The following is a 19,242-nucleotide window of genomic DNA, read 5'->3' as shown; positions in this document are numbered from 1 at the left end:
TATTTCTGAATATTAAAATAGAATGCAAAAATTTATCCCATCGAAGCAGGTTAATAGCTTTCTCCCTGGTGTTATTTAGTCCTTTCTTGTGAAAAAACCAATCAACCACGCTAACAAAAAAAAAAAAAAATTTAGTATTTAAGTTAGCATGAAGTTTGTCAGCAGCAATAAAATCTGTAAGCAGTGACAATGCAAAAGCTTGGGCCGGAGGTTTGGTTGCAATAGTTTTGTATTTCAAATAATTCTTATTTCTCATCTCGAGTTGTACTTTAAGGGTGGTTTACTCCTGACCTATGTTTATCATTTGTATAAATATGTATTATCCAACTATTTGTTTCTAATTGTTTATATCCTGGAGAATGTTTCCTGTGGGAATGTGGAATTATTTCATTATGTCAGCAGTCATTCCTTTCTACAGGTTAACCACTAAGTTTCAATTTACATTGTGAACAAGGGGAAAACTATTGAACATGTTTACTTTTTTTTTAATAATTATTACTGTTAGGAATATTTTATCCTTACACTATTGACCAGAAAAACAAATTTCAAGGAAAACCAGGGCATTGCAAGTACTAATTATGAAAAGTCTTAGCTATTGTTGTTATGAACATATTTTTATCTACATTTTCCAGGCAAGTAAAACAGATATTCAGAAATGGTCAATGTCCTCATTGCATAGTTAAATGTACAATAAACTAATGTGTTAGAATTCTTAATTTTAAAACCAGTAAAAATATTAGTGCATAGAGCTTGTCAATAATTACTTCCACCAGTAATGATTGTTTCAGAGCTAAGTTATTTGCCATTTATATACAGGTTTATGACCCTGCATTGGACATCATTCTAAATAAATATAAGACTAAATAGATTACAGTTTCCACTTGTGTGAGAGAGATTTCATTCCATACTTTTTTTTTTATGAAACCCCAAGCACAAAAGGTATTAGAACCTATAGTACTTAGTATTGCAGGTTCTAATATTTTATACCATGCATGGGTTAACTTGTAATGCAGTTTCTAATTTGAATCCCATTAGTTCATTATCCTACCTTTTAGAGCTATGAGATACTGAGCACCTTTATTTCTTTAGATTTTTTAGGTAATTTATAAAATCTCATTTCTGAAAAAATTGCCTTCAACATTTACTACTTAAAACAATATGGTTAAGTGGGGGGGGAAAGAGGAATAAACATGTCAAACAAAATAATCTGCAGTATAAACATTGATCCAGTGGACACAGATAAAATGTGTATTAAAACATTTATTATTGATTTAGGATAGTTCAGGTAAACTTCAGGAAGTAAAGCAGTTCATAAATGCATAACCAAAGATAATCTAATCCTTCATACTATTTAGATGACAGGACTGCTGCCAAAGGAGTCTAGTCAAATTGTAATTAGCATAATAGGATGAAATGTCATAAGACATTCATCCTATGAAATAGTTTCATTAATGATGTGTTAGTGTGATATTTTTTATGCAACTTTTTTTAAAGAATAATTGATCACAATTTAAAAAATGTTACTACTGATATGTTGCAACTTGTAATGCAGTTCTAATGTGAATCTAATTAGTTCATTATCCTACCTTTTAGAGCTATATAAGATTACAGTATGTTGTCACAGTTTTCATTGTATGGCAGTATTATTAGTTTGTGTCATTCGGTTTTAATGCATAAGCATTCAGAATAATAGTATGCATTGTGTATAATACATAGTCAAATTTCATAGACATTTTTCATTTGTTCACGTATATGAATTCTGGGCTGCATGTAACATTCTTTTGTAAGATGCAAAAGAAGATATAATTCATAAATTTCTGTATATTTGTATTTCACTCATTCTCAGAATTTATGTAATTTGTTGCAATTTATTGTACATATAATTAGTGGAAATATTACTTTTCATTTGAGAAGTACATACATTAAAAAAAAATTCTGAATCTGAAACCATATTTTTTAGTTTATTTACATAAACAAATGAAATATAACCAAGTGTCTTCATAAGAAGACAGCCAGCCAGCCATGTTAGGATAGTGGGCACAGATTCAACAGTATTACAAATGAATGTTTTCAGAGAAAAGTCTGACTATCATTAACATTTTATCTGTACAATTTGAAGTGGGTGATCTGTTCAAACAAAGATCAATGAGTAAAACTCATTTATCTGATAAAAGTTTTTATATTTTTTAATTTCCAAAACTCAAGTCCCCAAACTTGGACACACAAATGTCTATATTTTTGCCGGCTGTTCATATTTAGTTGACAAAACAAAAGCCTGGACACCTGTTGCTAGTATCTCACAGATGCAACATGGAAATTACCTAAAAGAAAAAAAAAAATTCTTTGTTTGCTTGGCATTTGTTAAATGCCAAACACTTTTTGTCTTGTAATTTGTAGTACAGTACCTTCGGGGAGCCTTTATTTCAATTTTTCCGTTATCTAGAAAGTTTTATTTTTAACATATTTAATGCAGAAATAATGAGGCTAAATAAGAAAAATAAAGACCTTCGGGGAGCCGTTATTTCAATTTTTCTGTTATCTAGAAAGTTTTATTTTTAACATATTTAATGCAGAAATAATGACACTAAATAAGAAAAATAAAGATGAAGAATGCAATTTTATTTATTAACTACACATAAAAAAACAAACACATTGACAATCCAATGTTATATTCTGCCCTGCTTATGCCCCATTCCATTTTCTTTATTATAAATAAGATCTTATTGTAAGGTTTACCAGTACACGCAGGTACCACGACTTTACAATACCCTTCACAGCACCATGTCAGGGGTTAACAAGCAGCAGAGATAACCTCGCCGGAAGTATAAAGATTAAATTATAGGCAGATTAAAAAAAACAATTCATAGCAGATAATATTAACTTAGAAGAAAACTAATACAATAATAAATAATTAAAATAACACACATTTCAATAACAAAAGATAGTTTCCTTGAGTTCTGTTTTGTGTGAGATCCTTGCCGAGCTGTAACGATCTGAAATCAGTTGATAGTTGTGGAGACCATGTGCAGGTCTAGGATGAGCCGTCTATACTTTTTATAATCTATGATTTTATACATCCAGGGATTGAACTAGATAGAACTTTTGATAAGGGAGGAACCAATCTTTAAAATGTAGCCTCAAAGGAAGAGCAAGAAGCTTGGTAATGGAGCAGGCAATTTGTTGGGGGATCCGCCAGCACACGGTGTCCCAAATGTTGGATGCTGAGACTCTCCCAGAGATCATTTTTACGGTGAAGATGAGCCTTCTCTCATGCATTAATGCTGAAAACTTGGTAACTTCGGTGCTTTGGCCATTGGTGTTTTATGCTGCTATGTGGGAGATGACATTTCCAGGTTGCCCGCTTCAGGAGCCAGTATGCTGCGGCATTTAATGGTTTAATTTTTTAATGGATAGCCACTCCCCCATGTACAGAGCCGAGCCGGCTCTGTACATGGGGGAGTGGCTATCCTTGTGGGTAACCAGACCCCAGTGTAGCCCTTGCTAATTACAACCAGCATAGAGGCTGTTGCAATTTGCCTTTCAGTGGGATTTTTATTAACTGTGTGCTCCATTTATTTGCCACCTGGGACTGACATCTCCCAGGCAGACCTTGATGATCTAACGCAGCTGCCTCCCCCTTTCTTACTTCTCGGGGATTTTAATGGACATAACACCCTGTGGGGTAGTGCTAACATCAACGGAAGGGGACGAGTCATAGAGCGTATGCTCAATGACAATGACCTTTCCCTTCTAAATACTGGAACAAACACCTTCCACATGCCTACCCGTACTTTTTCTGCCATTGATCTCTCTATCTGCTCCCCTTCTCTACTCCCTTCACTCACTTGGGGAGTGGACGAGAATCCATACGGAAGTGATCACTTCCCTGTGATAACCTCATTATACAGTGGGAGACCATGTCTTCCCTTCAGGTTACCACGGTGGAAGATTGATCAGGCTGACTGGACTGCCTTCCAACATCAGGCAAATTTTGATCTTAGCACGGTCAGTCAAGAGCCTATCAATGATGCAGTTAAGTACATCACAGAAAATATTGTCCAAGCAGCTGCGAATGCTGTTCCAAAAACATCTGCCCGGTTTCCACCATTTCCCAAACCTTGGTGGAATTCACAATGCACGGCAGCAAAAAAGGCTCAAAACAAATCGTGGGGGATATTCCGCCGATATCCTACCACGACCAACCTTATAACCTTTAAACGTGCACGAGCCAAAGCACGATATATCTGCTGTCAGAGTCAAAAGGAATCGTGGCTCCGTTTTACATCATCTATTAACCAGTCTACCAACTCTAAGGTAGTCGGATAAAATCCGGAAAATGAAGGGAAAATATACATCCCACCCTTCTTCAATCCTAGATTATAATGGATGCACTATTGCAGATCCAACTGCAATAGCCAATTCTCTTGGGGAAACATTCTCTAACATCTCTGCAACATCTTCGTATTCCGCAGAGTTCCTGGTCCTGGAACATAAAATCGAAAAACAGGCACTTAATTTTAAGTCTAAGAGCGTCTATCCCTACAACAGGTTATTCACTATACAGGAACTGAAAAGAGCTCTTGTTCTTTCCAAAGCAAGTGCCGTTGGACCAGATGGCATCCATTATGAAATGATTAAACATCTTTCATCAAAATCTATGGATTGTCTGCTCCTGTATAACAGAATCTTTACTGAAGGGCAGTTTCCGGACTCCTGGCTAAAGGCAATCGTTCTTGCCTTTCCTAAGCCAGGAAAGGATCCAAAAGTCACCACCAATTACCGTCCTATTTCTCTGACTAGCTGTCTGTGCAAAATCCTGGAGAGAATGGTTAATTCCCGTTTAATATGGTACTTAGAATCAAATGACCTCTCCAAAATCCAGTGCGGCTTCCAAAGGAACCGGTCCACTTTGGACCATCTTATTAGACTGAAAACATCCATCCGGGATGCTTTCCTAAAACGCGAACACTTGGTGTCGGTGTTCTTTGACATGGAGAAAGCGTATGACACAACTTGGAGATTTGGCATCTTAAAAGATCTGCATAGCCTTGGCCTTAGGGGACAACTCCCCATTTTTATTAAAAACTTTTTAGCCAATCGATCTTTCCAAGTTCGTGTGGGATCCTCACTCTCTCGTTCCTTCAGTCAAGAGGAGGGAGTACCACAAGGATCAGTATTAAGTGTCACGCTTTTTGCCATCAAAGTAAATTCCATCACAGAACTTCCTCCAACTGTAAACAGTGCCCTCTATGTTGATGACTTTAGCATATTTTGTCAGTCATGCAACATGAGGGTTATTGAAAGACAACTGCAGAAAGCTATTGATCGCCTCAACTCCTGGGTTCTTGCTAATGGCTTCAGGTTCTCGCCATAAAAGACCGTTTGCGTACACTTTTGTCGTAAGCGTAATCTTCATCCTGAACCTGAATTAAGGCTCGGACAAAATGCTATTCCAGTAGCCATGGACACGAAATTCTTGGGACTCGTATTTGATAAAAAGCTGACCTTTCTGGATCACATCCGTCAACTCTGCACAAAGTGCACAAGAGGCCTGAATATTCTGCGCTCTCTCTCCTCTACATCTTGGGGTGCGGATCGATGCACCCTACTACGCATCTATCGTGCACTTGTACGATCCAGACTAGATTACGGGTCCCTGGTATACAATTCGGCCAGAGACAGTGTACTTCGATGGCTGGATCCTGTCCATCATCAGGCTCTCCATATCGCTATTGGAGCATTTCGAACATCTTCCGTCCAGAGCTTATACGTTGAAGCAAACGAACCACCGTTATCACTTCGACGTAAGCAGTTGTCTCTAAAGTACGCCTTGAAACTGAAATCCCTGCCAGACCATCCTACGTGGCCATTCGTTTTTAAGCCACGATGGGAAAATTTGTACAACACCCGTAAGACTGCCAATCGTCCTTTTGGTATTCGTCTCCAAGAGCTACTCAAAGAACTTAATATCAAGGTAGACAAGGTTGCCCAAACACCAAAGCAACCCCTTCCACCCTGGCATGCTCATGTTCCAACATGTGATTGTCCCTTAGAAATTGGGGAAAGTCGGACACTCTATCGTCTGTCTACCTGCAGCTTTATTCAGCACACCGAGCTGAACATTCTGACTTCGCGCCAGTTTACACAGACGGCTCGAAGTCGGAATCATATGTGGGATCTGCTGCTGTCTTTACAGACAGCACTACATCGGAGCAGATTCCCTCTGAACGCAGTATATTTACTGCAGAGCTGCATGCTATAGAGTTAGCCTTGGATCACATTAGTGAATGCCAATACCAACGGTTCATTTTATATTCCGATTCTCTCAGCGTGTTACAAGCTTTAATATCTGTGAGATATAATCCTCATCCAGTTCTGTCTAGTATTCAGCAGAAGATTCACTTCCTCCTCGGACATGAATATGATATCCGCTTCTGCTGGATTCCCAGCCACATTGGGATTAGGGGAAATGATTTGGCTGACGCTGCAGCCAAATCAGCAATTCCCAATAATAACCGCTGCCTGTCAGTCCCCTATACAGACTACAGGCAAATAATACACCAAAAGATATATTCCCAATGGCAGGATTCGTGGAATAGACAGACTGCGAATAAATTATATCGTATAAAGCCTGTAATTGAACCATGGCAGTCTAGTCTGCGCAGGAATCGTAAGGAGGAAGTTGTTCTTGCATAGGACACAGTCATTTAACTCATTCGTTTTTGCTGAGGGCTGATGACCCTCCTATGTGTGTGTCCTGTGGCACAATTTTAACGATTAGACACCTTTTAATTGACTGTCCAGATTTTAGCAATATCAGTTTTACCGCTTTTAATCATCTGACTGAGCCTTATACACTCAGTCAGATTTTATCTGACAATGACAATGTGTCTGCTGTTTTTAGCTTTTTTAAATCAATAAAGGTTTTTACTCATATTTAAAATTTTTACATTATTGTTATGTCTTATTATATATCTGGACATGGTGGCCTAACTACGTAGGTCACTGAGAGAAATTTTTATATATTACCTGGTTTTGGCGCATTATAGCCTTAGATGCTAATGCGCCAATAAAATCTAAATCAAATCAAATCAAGCAGCCGAGCCCCACAACTCTACTCCATACAGTACACCTCCAAAAATTATCGTCCTGATATAGATTTTTATCAGCTTTGTGTTCTGAAAGTGCTGCTTGGCAACCCACCGTTTCCTGTTGAATTTAGCACTGAGTTCTATATGATGATGGAAACTCAATTTTCTCTTGAAGGTCACACCCAGATCTCCCTGATTTTTGACGCAGAGGATCATGACTGTCAATCGCAGGCTGAATTATAATTGGTGTGGTTTTTAAGTGAGAATACCATGATGGCAGATTTCTCAGGGTTAACTTGCAGGTCAAATTTAGTGAAGTACTGCTGTACTTCTGATAAGGTCTTTCGCTTCATCGGTTGAATTTATTTTTTGTTAAGATCTTTAAATCTGCATATTTTATCATATCTGTTCTATTGTGCATTGTTAGCCGGTAGATAATGTCTGTGAAAAGAATTCCAGACAGGACTCCTTGTGGTATGCCTGCTTGTATTTGTCTAGTATACCTTTGCTTTCCTGTGGACATTTGGATGGTTCTATTCTGAAGAAGAGATGCCAGAAACTTTAGTACTTGGCCTGTGATGTGATAGTAATTTTGAAGGAGTTTAAGCAAGGCTGGGATGTGGACACTATCGAACACAGCTTGTAGATCAAGATATGTGATTGCCATTTCTTCTCAAGCGATCCAAGAATGGCATTTGTAGTCATAATCAGATTACTAACTGTTGATCTATTGTGCAAAACATAATGAATTTGCTGACGCCTGTGAGAGACCTTCCAGGCACATTCAGCTGTGGCAACTCTTATTTCAATTGGCATATTAATTTTTTTTTTTTTTTTTGTTTGGTAGTTGGCACATCAGCTTCTGTGGCCATAATGCACCTCCCAAGGTTTTTGCAGTACTTTGATCCAAACCCGAGGTGGGATTTGAACCCGCGACCTTTGGGTTGCCAGGCAGGCACTTTACCCACCCAGCTAGCCAGGTCGGCGGCATATCAATCAATTACCCTAGTTTCCACTTTCTCAAGCTTATATCAGGTTTAGTCTGCATGGTAGGTACCTCCCCACACTGGGTGGAAAAGGTAACGTCGATGATGCAAGGAATGTTTATGGGTTTTTTTCACTCCATGGCTGAGTTAGTCGGTCTCAGGCATAGATGCAAGGTTCCCACCCACCCAGAAACTGGGGTTTTTCATCCAACAAACCAGGCAAATCAACCAGTAATAGTTTGGATTACATCGTTTGTCACTAAGCTTTAATGTTGTTCTTTCCTTCTCTGTATGAGGTTTATTAACTTTAGGAGCCATAGTGAGGGGTTTTTAATTTAAAATAAATGTAAAACAGTATCCATGATATCAGTACAGAATTCTTGCTGTTTTCTTTTTCCAGCATTGCAAAACATCTGCACTGCATGTATTCATCCGATCTCAATGTGCCGTTATTTCGACAGTCTATTATATATTGAAACGAAATCGGAAAATACCATATGGCCAGTTTGAGAATACTGGTACAGGGGAAGATTTGCTTGATTTACAAATTTAAAAAAAAAAAAAAAAATTTTTAAAGGAATCGGTCAGATGTCATATCAGCCTGACTAGCACATAGGCCATGATACCAAATCAGTTCTGTTTCTGCATAATAATTGTCATTCAGCTAGCCTATTTCCTGGTGTTGACTTTTGTTCACTTTATCTTTAAATTACAGTAAAAGAAAGGTCATTATTCAAGTAGTGTTGTTAAAAATGCTATGCTAGTTATTTCCACAAGAGTGCAGTGATATACATGTTTGAGTGGAGTGTGGTTTATGACTGCTAAATATGGTTGACTGTCAATGTTTGAAGACAGAACAGTTAACTTTAATGGTTACAACATACACTGATTCTTTAGTTAAACCACCCAGTATTGTTTCCCCTCCTCTATACATTATAAATGAATGCATAGGAATACGAAATATGATTTTTATCCAGTTTCACAAATGGTGCTAAAAATTTTCATTCTCAGAGGTATGTATGCATGTGATATGTTCTCTGAAACATTATTAAGCATAACTTGGTACTCCATTACATACAAACTCAGGACGTAGCTGTACTTACAGCAGAGCACGAGGACTTAAATAAACTTGCTCCTTCAAGAAACCTCACATGAAGCAGTTCAAGCAAGCAAATCTCCATTGAAATTACTCAATCTGTAAAAACAGATTCCACCATGTCTAAGTGATCAAAAAAATAATAAGTTTAGCCATACCATGCAAGGAAACCCTAATATTTTGCTTACACCAGCCAAAAAAATAAAAAAAATAAACTACCTAGTTGAATTGCTCCTTACATGGGGCATCTGTCCAGCTGACCTCTGAAGTTTCCCAAGCTATCAGCTTCAAACACCCATGGGGATAAATTATTCCAGTAATTTTATTCTGTACAACTTGGATATTAGCCAGAGGGAATCTTGCATTTATTGCTTAGTTGTGGCAGGTTATTTCTGGCTTCTTCCTCATTTGCTATTCTCTTGTAAACTGCTTTAAAGGTTGTTAGGGAAGGTTGTTAATTCAGTCCCATTGATGTGCTCAGGTAAAGGGACGTGTTGCTGGGAAGAACACCATATTCAAGTCTGATGAAAGAGAATTAGTAGACAATGCTCAATTACCAAAAATTGGATTTCAGCAATTCACTGAAAAATTATTCAAGATTATAAGGAATCTGTTGGCCCATTAGATGATATCTTTGAGTGACTTGTAATTAATGTCACCAAGCAACCTTCAAAAAGCAAAAATGAAGTTTCCATTCCACTATTAGATTGACATCAAATATAAAAGGTTCTTTTTAGGACAATCAAACAGTAGAGAACCAAGTCAAATTCTATTCATGCTTACAGTATTGGTCTATTCACAGTACTTAGTAAATAAGGAGGCTATATAAATTACAGCAGAAGGCGTGAAATAATATAATGTAAATATGCTAAGAAATAAGCCATTTCAATAACAATTATAAAATGAATCTTTTTATGCTGGCAACGATTGCGAAGTGATATTAAAATAATTGTAAGACATAAAAGGATATTAGAGCTGGAAAAGGAATTAGAAAATGTGAATTGGAATATCATCGGTTTGGCTGAAACAAGAAGAAGAAATGAATCACTTATAAGTTTATCAAGTGGAAATCTGCTGTACAATGGAAACAGTGAAAGGAGTGAAGGTGGAGGTGGGTTTCTGGTCCATAAAGATTTTAAAAACAACATTTTGGAATTCAAAAGTACATCACCAAGGGTGTCAAGACTAATACTCAAGATTTCTAAGAGGTACAAGCTAAAGATTATAATGATTTATGCACCAACGTCGAGCCATGATGATGAAGAGGTTGAAGAAATGTATACCGAAATTGAGAGTCTTCTAGATGAGCAGAAAACCCACTACACTATTATTATGGAGGACTTCAATGCTAAGGTTGGAAAAAGGCAAAACAGCGCAGAAAGAGGAACTATAGGAAATTTTGGAATTGGTGAAAGAAATAAAAGAGGTGAAAGACTTGTGGAATTTGCAGAATCTCAAGGACTGTCAGTAATGAACACTTTTTTCAAGAAAAGGGTGAACAGAAAGTTTGAAGTAAGAGTCCAAATGGATTAACTACTAATGAAATCAACTTCATCCTCACTAACAGAAGATATATTGTGAATGATGTTACCATCCTGAATAAGGTAAATGTTGGAAGTGATCACAGAATGGTAAGATGTACACTTGATATAGATGTAGGAAAGGAAAAAACTGACTAGAGTAAATAATACAAAGGTCTTTGAGATAACATAAGAGGAGAAAGAGCAGTATGTACTGGAACTTAAGAACAAGTTTGAGCTTCTGCAGACTGCTCAGGACCAAGATATGGACGAGGAATATTACAACTTTCTGAAAGTGATAAAAGCCCAAGAAACCTATAGAGAAAAAGAAATCCAAAGAAGAAAAAATTAGTCAAACACTTATGATGAACCGAAGGCAAAAAAAATGAAGAGCAAGGTAAACACTGACAAGGAAAAAATTGAGTATACTGAGATATGCAAAGCCATTAGAAAGAGACTCAGAGGACATAAGAAGATTTAACACAAGAAAAGTAGAACAAGCATGTAGGGAAAACAAAGGATTTAAATCAGCAGCCATGTGCAATAATACAGAAAGACAAATGAAACTGAAGAATAGCGATGGTGTACTTATAAACAGCAGAGAAGGCATAATTCAAATAGCAGAAGACTACTATAGAGAATTATACAAGGAGCAAGGGAATGATGCCAGCAGCGGGGAAGATGGATTGCAAATTAGCAACACATACGACATACCCTATATTCTTCCTGATGAGGTAGAACATACATTGAAGAAAATGAAGAATCGGAAAGCCCCGGGGGAAGATGAAGTTACTGTAGAGTTGTTAAAATTGGGAGGAAGAGACATAACACAAAAACTGGCAAGGCTCTTCACAAAGTGCATTAGAAAAGGTGTGACGTCTAAGCAGTGGAATAATGCAATCATAGTTTTGCTGCATAAGAAAGGAGATAAATCAGAAATTGGAAATTATAGACCAATTAGCTTGTTATCCCACATCTACAAGTTGTTCACAAGGGTTATTACTAACAGATTAGAAAGAATACTTTTTTTTTTTGTTAGTTGTTGGCACATCGGCTTCTGTGGCCATATTGCACCTCCCAAGGTTTCTGCATTTTCTACTCTGATCCAAGCCCGAGGCGGGATTCGAACCCGTGACCTTTGGTTTGCCAGGCAGGCACTTTACCCACCTGGCTAGCCTGGTCGGCAGAAAGAATACTTGATGAGAATCAACCGAAAGAGCAAGCTGGCTTTAAGACAGGATTCTCAACTATGGATCACCTTCACGTAATATCTCAGCTAATGGAGAAAGCAAATGAATATAAAACACCATTATGCCTGGCATTTGTGGATTATGAAAAGGCATTTGACTCCATACAGCATAAGGCAATGTTTCGGGCACTGGAAAGACAAGGCATAGATACCCTACTTATTATGATTTTGAAGAAAATATATGAGAGTGCTACCTCCTTTATTAGACTAGACAAAGACAGTAGGAAGTTTAAAATTGAGAAAGGAGTTCGACAAGGAGACACAATACCTCAGAAGCTGTTTACTGCTGCCCTTGAGGAAGCTTTCAAAAGATTAGACTGGTCGCAGAAAGGAGTCAATGTGAACGGAGAGAACCTAAACCATTTACGATTTGCAGATGACATTGTAGTCATAAGCCACGATTCCAAAGAATTAGAGGAAAATCTTAATCAGTTATGCACAGTTAGTAAGGATTTTGGACTATGGCTAATACAAAAGTAATGATGAACAAGTATGCCACAGAAAGGGAAATAATGATTGAAGGAGCAGTATTTGAAAAGGTGGAGTCATATACTTATCTGGGACAAGTTATTAGCTGTAATAATGATAAATGGCTGGATGTCAAAAGAAGAATAAATTTTGGATGGATAGCATTCAGGAAATATAGTCACATACTGAAGAGCAATATCCCAGTTTGTCTGAAACGTAAAATAATGAACCAATGTATACTCTCCACCATGACTTATGGAAGTGAAACTTGGGCACTCACCAAAAAAGAATGGAAGAGAAGCTGAAAACTACACAGTGAAGAATGGAACGAATTATATTGGGAATCAGACTGTTAGATAAGAAGAGAAACACATGCAGCAAACTCAAGTAAAGGATATTCTTATCAAAACTAAAGAACTAAAATGGTCTTGGGCAGGACGCATAGCTTGAAGACATGATGACAGATGGACTAAGAAAATAACAGAATGGTACCCAAGAGGAACTAAAAGAAAACCTGGAAGACAAAGGTGGAGATGGATAGATGAAATTCATGAGTTTGTGGGTAGTAAATGGATGGCCAGTGCTCAAAACAGAAAGAACTGGAAAGTTGCTGGAGAGGCCTTCATCCTGCAGTGGATTGAAAATGGCTGATGATGATGAATTCAAAATTTTATGGAAAAAATGTCAAATGTATATTTGTCCAATTTTAAAGACATTTGTGGTGCCTCATTTCTCCTTAAAAGAACGAAGTATAAAATTTCATCATAATCTTTCCACCACAGCTGAGTTTCTACGTGTGGATGAATATAGTGATAGGCAGCCAGGATGAATATATTGGATGCTTTACACATGGGAATGTGCTGCTTAAAAAAAACATTACATACACATTTGTGTTTACATTTAAAGTGCATCCCATTATCAAACAATATGCCTCAGTTAAAGTTTATTGCACTTAGAAGTGTTTACCAAAACCTCACCAAGTGATGCTGATGTGACAAGTAGTTGAGAGATGAGATCAAATAGTTTTTTCCCAAATTAATTGGGAGGGGTGGGGAAAACAAGTGGTGCAAAGAGAGACATGAGGTAACTAATGAAAAAAATTCTGAAATGGATCAGGGCTGCTATTTCAGATTTATCAGAATGTTTTGGGGGAAGGAGGAAAAGGAAGATATGAAAGTTCAGCAGCTCTGATCCATTTCAGATCTTTCCTAAATCTCCACAGGTACCAACAAAAATTTAAATTTGATTTTTTTTTTCTAGAAAAATGCACAACATACTTTCATCATTTTTATTTCTTTTGGGGATCAGAAATGGGCTACAGAATCATAATAGGCACCACAAAAATTATGCTGAACATTTGGTGTTGATCTGACTTTTCATTCTTGAGTAATTTCTAAAACTTAGAGGATTCTGGTTGGAGTGGGGTTTTTGAATTGGAACTGATCCTACAACTTTTCCAGTGACTAACAAAACATGCTGAAAATTTGGTGTCAATCTGACATTTTCTTCAAACGTCTGAAACTTACTTCCATTTTATGCATAGAACATGAAATTTTATGGGAGGGGGAAAATAACAACTTTCTACTTGTCAAGGTAAATGAACTTTACTTGAAGATTAATTTGAAAATTACATTTTTTTTCTCCCCAAAATGGTTTTACCAATTTTTATGAAATTTTATATTTAGTTCTTATGTCATATAATTTGTTTGTTTTGTTGTCACAATAAAGTAAAATTGAAAATGTTCTTTATTAGTTTTTTCTTTAGATGGGGACCCAAATTCCATTTTGTCTTGGGCTCCGTGAAAGTATAATGCACCACTGGTCCCTGGCTAGAGAACAATTATTGCTAATCAAGATGCTGGTCCCAAAGGAACTAGTTGTTGTAGGTGACTATTGTCAGGGAAACAGGAAACATACTGTGCAAAAAGGATAGATGGAACAGGATTCAGGGTATGTCTGCCAGGGGCAAAGGTTGATGACATTGTAGAGCAGATATCTTTTAAGGGCACAAAGGGTGATATTGTTTTACACGTTACAACTAATGATGTTAAGAGTAGGAGACCGGCAGAATTACTTAACAAGTACAATCAATGCTGAAAAAAAGCCGTGAGTTAGGGTTGAATTTGAAAGTGTCTGCAATTCTGCCCAGACACGATAGCAGGGAGTATATGATGAGAGCCTTGTCAATCAATTCGGCCCTGAAGAGATTGTGCAAGGCTCAAGGGGTAGAATTTTTTCAGCCTGGTCTGTGCTTGTTAATAGGAGAGACTGTTTCTAGTGGGATGGGATACTTAAATAGAAAGGGTGCAAGAATATTTGCTGATGCTATCGAGGCAAAGTTGGGTGGTTGGAAAACTGCTAGCTTTGGGGGGATACAAGGACTAATAGATTAACAGTAGCCGCTGGCAGAGGTGAAAGTGATTCTGGCACTGGTTCTATTGAAATGCAATTGAGCAGCAGCCTGGAAAGCAAAGCAATGGGGATTTCCAGGACTGCTGGGAGTCATAGTGGAACAAGAAAATGCATGGGCTGTGTTAGGGTAAATAAGAGTAGAAACAGGTGCATGTATACTTGCATGTACACCAATGCTAGGAGTATAGTTAATAAATTGGATGAGCTTAAAGTGCTAGCCAAGACATCAAAGACAGATATTGTTGGGATATCAGAGACATGCTGTCACACATACATAAGCAGTGCAGAACTGAAATTTGGGGAGTACAATGTGTACAAAAAGGGAGGAGGGGTTAAGAAACAAAAATCTAAGGAAGTGCATCCAATTGATGTTGGTGGACAATGCAATGTTGAGTCTGTGTTGTGTGACATAAGCACTGGGAAAGGAAAAATGAGAGTAGGTGTGTGTTATAGGCCAAATGAATCTGATGAGTATAATGAGCAATTGTGCAGAGAAATAGAGTGGGCCAGTAAATCAGTGTCTTATAATTGGGGATTTTAATTTCCCAGGGATTGACTGGAATTTGTGGGTTGGTCACACACACACTAGCAAGGCTTTTGTGGATTTATTGGATGATTGTTTTCTACAGCAGCATGTTCGGGAGGCAACTGGAGGGAGTAATACTCTTGATTTGTTTATTCTTCATGCATAAAGAATCTGCAGATAAAGGAACCACTAGGAGGCAGTGATCACAGTGTGCTGAAGTAGAATTTACTCAAAGAGGTAACTACCATCAAGTGTAAAGGGAAGGGTTTTGGCTTTTGTAAAGGTGACTATGGTGGTCTGAGACAGTATTTAAATTCTATACGGTGGGACCAACTGATGATGTTACCAAAAGCAAATTCAAAGTGGGAAGCATTCAAAGAATTTATCTTGGAAGCTACTAGGCTTTACATACCAACTAAGAAATATTGTTCAAGGTTTAGGCCTAAATGGATGTCAGATGAACTAATTGGACATGTCACAGAGAAGAAAAATGCATGGGATACATATAAATTAACATGTGACACAGAAGCCTATGATAGATATAAGCTGGTCTGTAACCAAGATACAAAGGAGGTTAGGGAGATTACAAGAAATCTTTGGCAAAGGATGCAAAGAAAAACAGCAAAGAGTTCTTTACTTATGTAAACCCTACAAGGAAGTGGATGAATCAGATTGGTCTACTTGATATCAATGGTTCAACTGTTTGATGATCCTGCTCAGGTAGTTAACAAACTAAATGAATATTTTGCATCAACATTCACACATGACGAGTTATTCAGGGAGGGGAATGCCAGAGGTGTATTCAACTCTGGTAGTAAGCTAGATAATCTTGTAATAATTCAGAGTAAAGTGGAGGAGAAATTGTTGAAGATAAACATAAGAAAGGCACCTGGGGTGGATGGAATCGATCCAGTTATATTAAAGAAGGCGGCAAAGAAAGTAAGCAAACCCTTAGCCATAATTACGAGAGTTTCCCTGGACTCGGGGCAGGTACCCATGGACTGGAGATATGTAAATAATCACCTGTGTCTCCCTTTGACACCTGTGTCAAAGGGAGACACAGGTGATTATAGACCTGTTAGTTTAAACTTCTGTTCCAGGGAAATTAATGGAGGCACTGGTTAAAGAAGCATTACAGGATCATCTAGACAAGACTTCAGTTATGGCTCGGACACAGCATGGGTTTGTTAAGGGGACGTCTTGTCTTGACTAATTTGATTGGATACTATCATATAGTCTCAAAGGAACTGGATGCAAAGAATAACTTAGATATCATATATTTGGATCTTAGAAAGGCCTTTGATACTGTTGCACACGGAAGACTGCTGCACAAATTGGGGCAGTGTGGCATTGGAGGCAAATTGGATAAAGGGATGGTTGAGTGGAAGAAGACAGAGTGGTAATCAATGGACACTGTTCTTCGTGGACTAATATTATTAGTGGAGTCCCTCAGGGTTCCGTGTTGGGTCCATTGTTGTTTTCTGTATTTATAAATGATATTGATTATGGTATATTGGGCTTAGAGGGGGAACAGGTATTCTATGTGTTATCAGACACTCAGTCTAAAACACTGATGGATCCAATATCTTTCTGTTACAGAAGACTTAGAAGTCCGGTTGGCCTGCCTCCCTGAAATCCACTCATGCACACCTCGATGGTAAGCCCTGTTACGTCACTTAGGTGGCAACCAACGTATAGAGTGGTTCTCTTCAAGACGCTTGGTCAGTGTGAAGAGAAAAAGACCAAAACCTCCAGCATATGACAGCACGATAAAACAAATGGCCCTCAGTCCCCAGCGGCTTTCACTCCCCCTCTTACAGCAGCAAGACAATTCGAGTGGAAGCAGAAGGTGCTAAGAATCTCTGGGTACGACCAGACTGCCATTCACGGAAACTGAAATTTGCCTGTTACAACGTAAGATTACTCATCGGTGAAGACAGGATATTAGAGCTGGAAAAGGAAGTAGAAAATATGAATTGGAATATCATTGGTTTGGCTGAAACAACAAGAAGAAATTAATCACTTATAAGTTTATCAAGTGGAAATTGCTGTACACCAATGGAAACAGTGAAAGGAGCGAAGGTGAGTTGGGTTTCTGGTCCATAAAGATATAAAAAAACATTTTGGAATTCAAAAATACATCACAAAGGGGGTCAAGACTAATACTCAAGATTTCTAAGAGATACAAGCTAAAAGTTATAATGATTTATGCACCAACATCAACAGCAGAAAACCCACTACACTATTATTATGGGGGACTTCAATGCTAAGGTTGGAAAAAGACAAAAACAGTGCAGAAAGGGGAACTATAGGAAATTTTGGAATTGGTGAGACTTGTGGAATTTGCAGAATCTCAAGGATTGTCAGTAATGAACACTTTTTTCAAGAAAAGGGTGAACAGAAAGTGGATACGGAAGAGTCCAAATGGATTAACAACTAATGAAATCGACTTCATCCTCACCGATAGAAGATATATTGTGAATGATGTTACCGTCCTGAATAAGGTAAATGTTGGAAGTGATCACAGAATGGTAAGATGCACACTTGGTATAGATAAAGGAAAGGAAAAAACTGATTCGAATAAATAATACGAAGGTCTTTGAGATAACAGAAGAGAAGAAAAAGCAGTACGTACTGGAACTTAAGAACAGATTTCAGCTTCTGCAGACTGCTCAGGACCAAGATATCGACGAGGAATATTAGAACTTTCTGAAAGTGATAAAAGCCCAAGAAACCTATAGGGAAAAAGAAATCCAAAGAAGAAAAAATTAGTCAAGAAACGCTTATGATGAACCGAAGGCGACAAATGAAAAGCAAGATAAACACTGACAAGGAGAAAATTGAGTATACTGAGTTATGCAAAGCCATTAGAAAGAGACTCAGAGAGGACCTAAGATTTAACACAAGAAAAGTAAAACAAGCATTAAGGGAAAACAAAGGACTTAAATCAGCAGCCACGAACAGTAATACAGAAAGACAAATGATACTAAAACTGAAGAATAGCAATGGTGTACTTATAAATAGCAGAGAAGGCATAATTCAAATAGCAGAAGACTACTATAGAGAATTATACAAGTAGCGAGGGAATGATGCCAGCAGTGGGTAAGTTGGGTCACAAATTAGCAACACATACAACATACCCGATATTCTTCCTGATGAGGTAGAACATGCATTGAAGAAAATGAAGAATCAGAAAGTCCCTGGGAAGATGAAGTTACTGTAGAGTTGTTAAAATTGGGAGGAAGAGACATACAAAAACTGGCAAGGCTCTTCACAAAATGTATTAAAAAATGTGTGATGCCTAAGCAGTGGAATAATGCAATCATAGTTTTGCTGCATAAGAAAGGAGATAAATCAGAAATTGGAAATTATAGACCAATTAGCTTTGTATCCCACATCTACAAGTTGTTCACAAGGGTCATTACTAACAGATTAGAAAGAATACTTGATGAGAATCAACCGAAAAAGCAAGCTGGCTTTAAGACAGGATTCTCAACTATGGATCACCTTCACGTAATATCTCAGCTAATGGAGAAAGCAAATGAATATAAAAACACCATTATGCCTGGCATTTGTGGATTATGAAAAGGCATTTGACTCAATACAGCATAAGGCAATGTTTCGGGCACTGGAAAGACAAGGCATAGATACCCCATATTATGATTTTGAAGAAAATATATGAGAGTGCTACCTCCTTTATTAGACTAGACAAAGACAGTAGGAAATTTAAAATCGAGAAAGGAGTTCGACAAGGAGACACAAAGCTGTATCTCCGAAGCTGTTTACTGCTGCCCTTGAGGAAGCTTTCAAAATATTAGACTAGTCGCAGAAAGGAGTGAATGTGAACGGAAAGTACCTAAACCATTTACGATTTGCAGATGACATTGTAGTCAT

Source organism: Mastigoproctus giganteus, chromosome 7, assembly GCF_048544385.1.
Source record: "Mastigoproctus giganteus isolate SK-2022 chromosome 7, ASM4854438v1, whole genome shotgun sequence".
NCBI classification, from domain to species: Eukaryota; Metazoa; Arthropoda; class Arachnida; order Uropygi; family Thelyphonidae; genus Mastigoproctus; species Mastigoproctus giganteus.
This window is presented reverse-complemented; position numbering follows the sequence as displayed.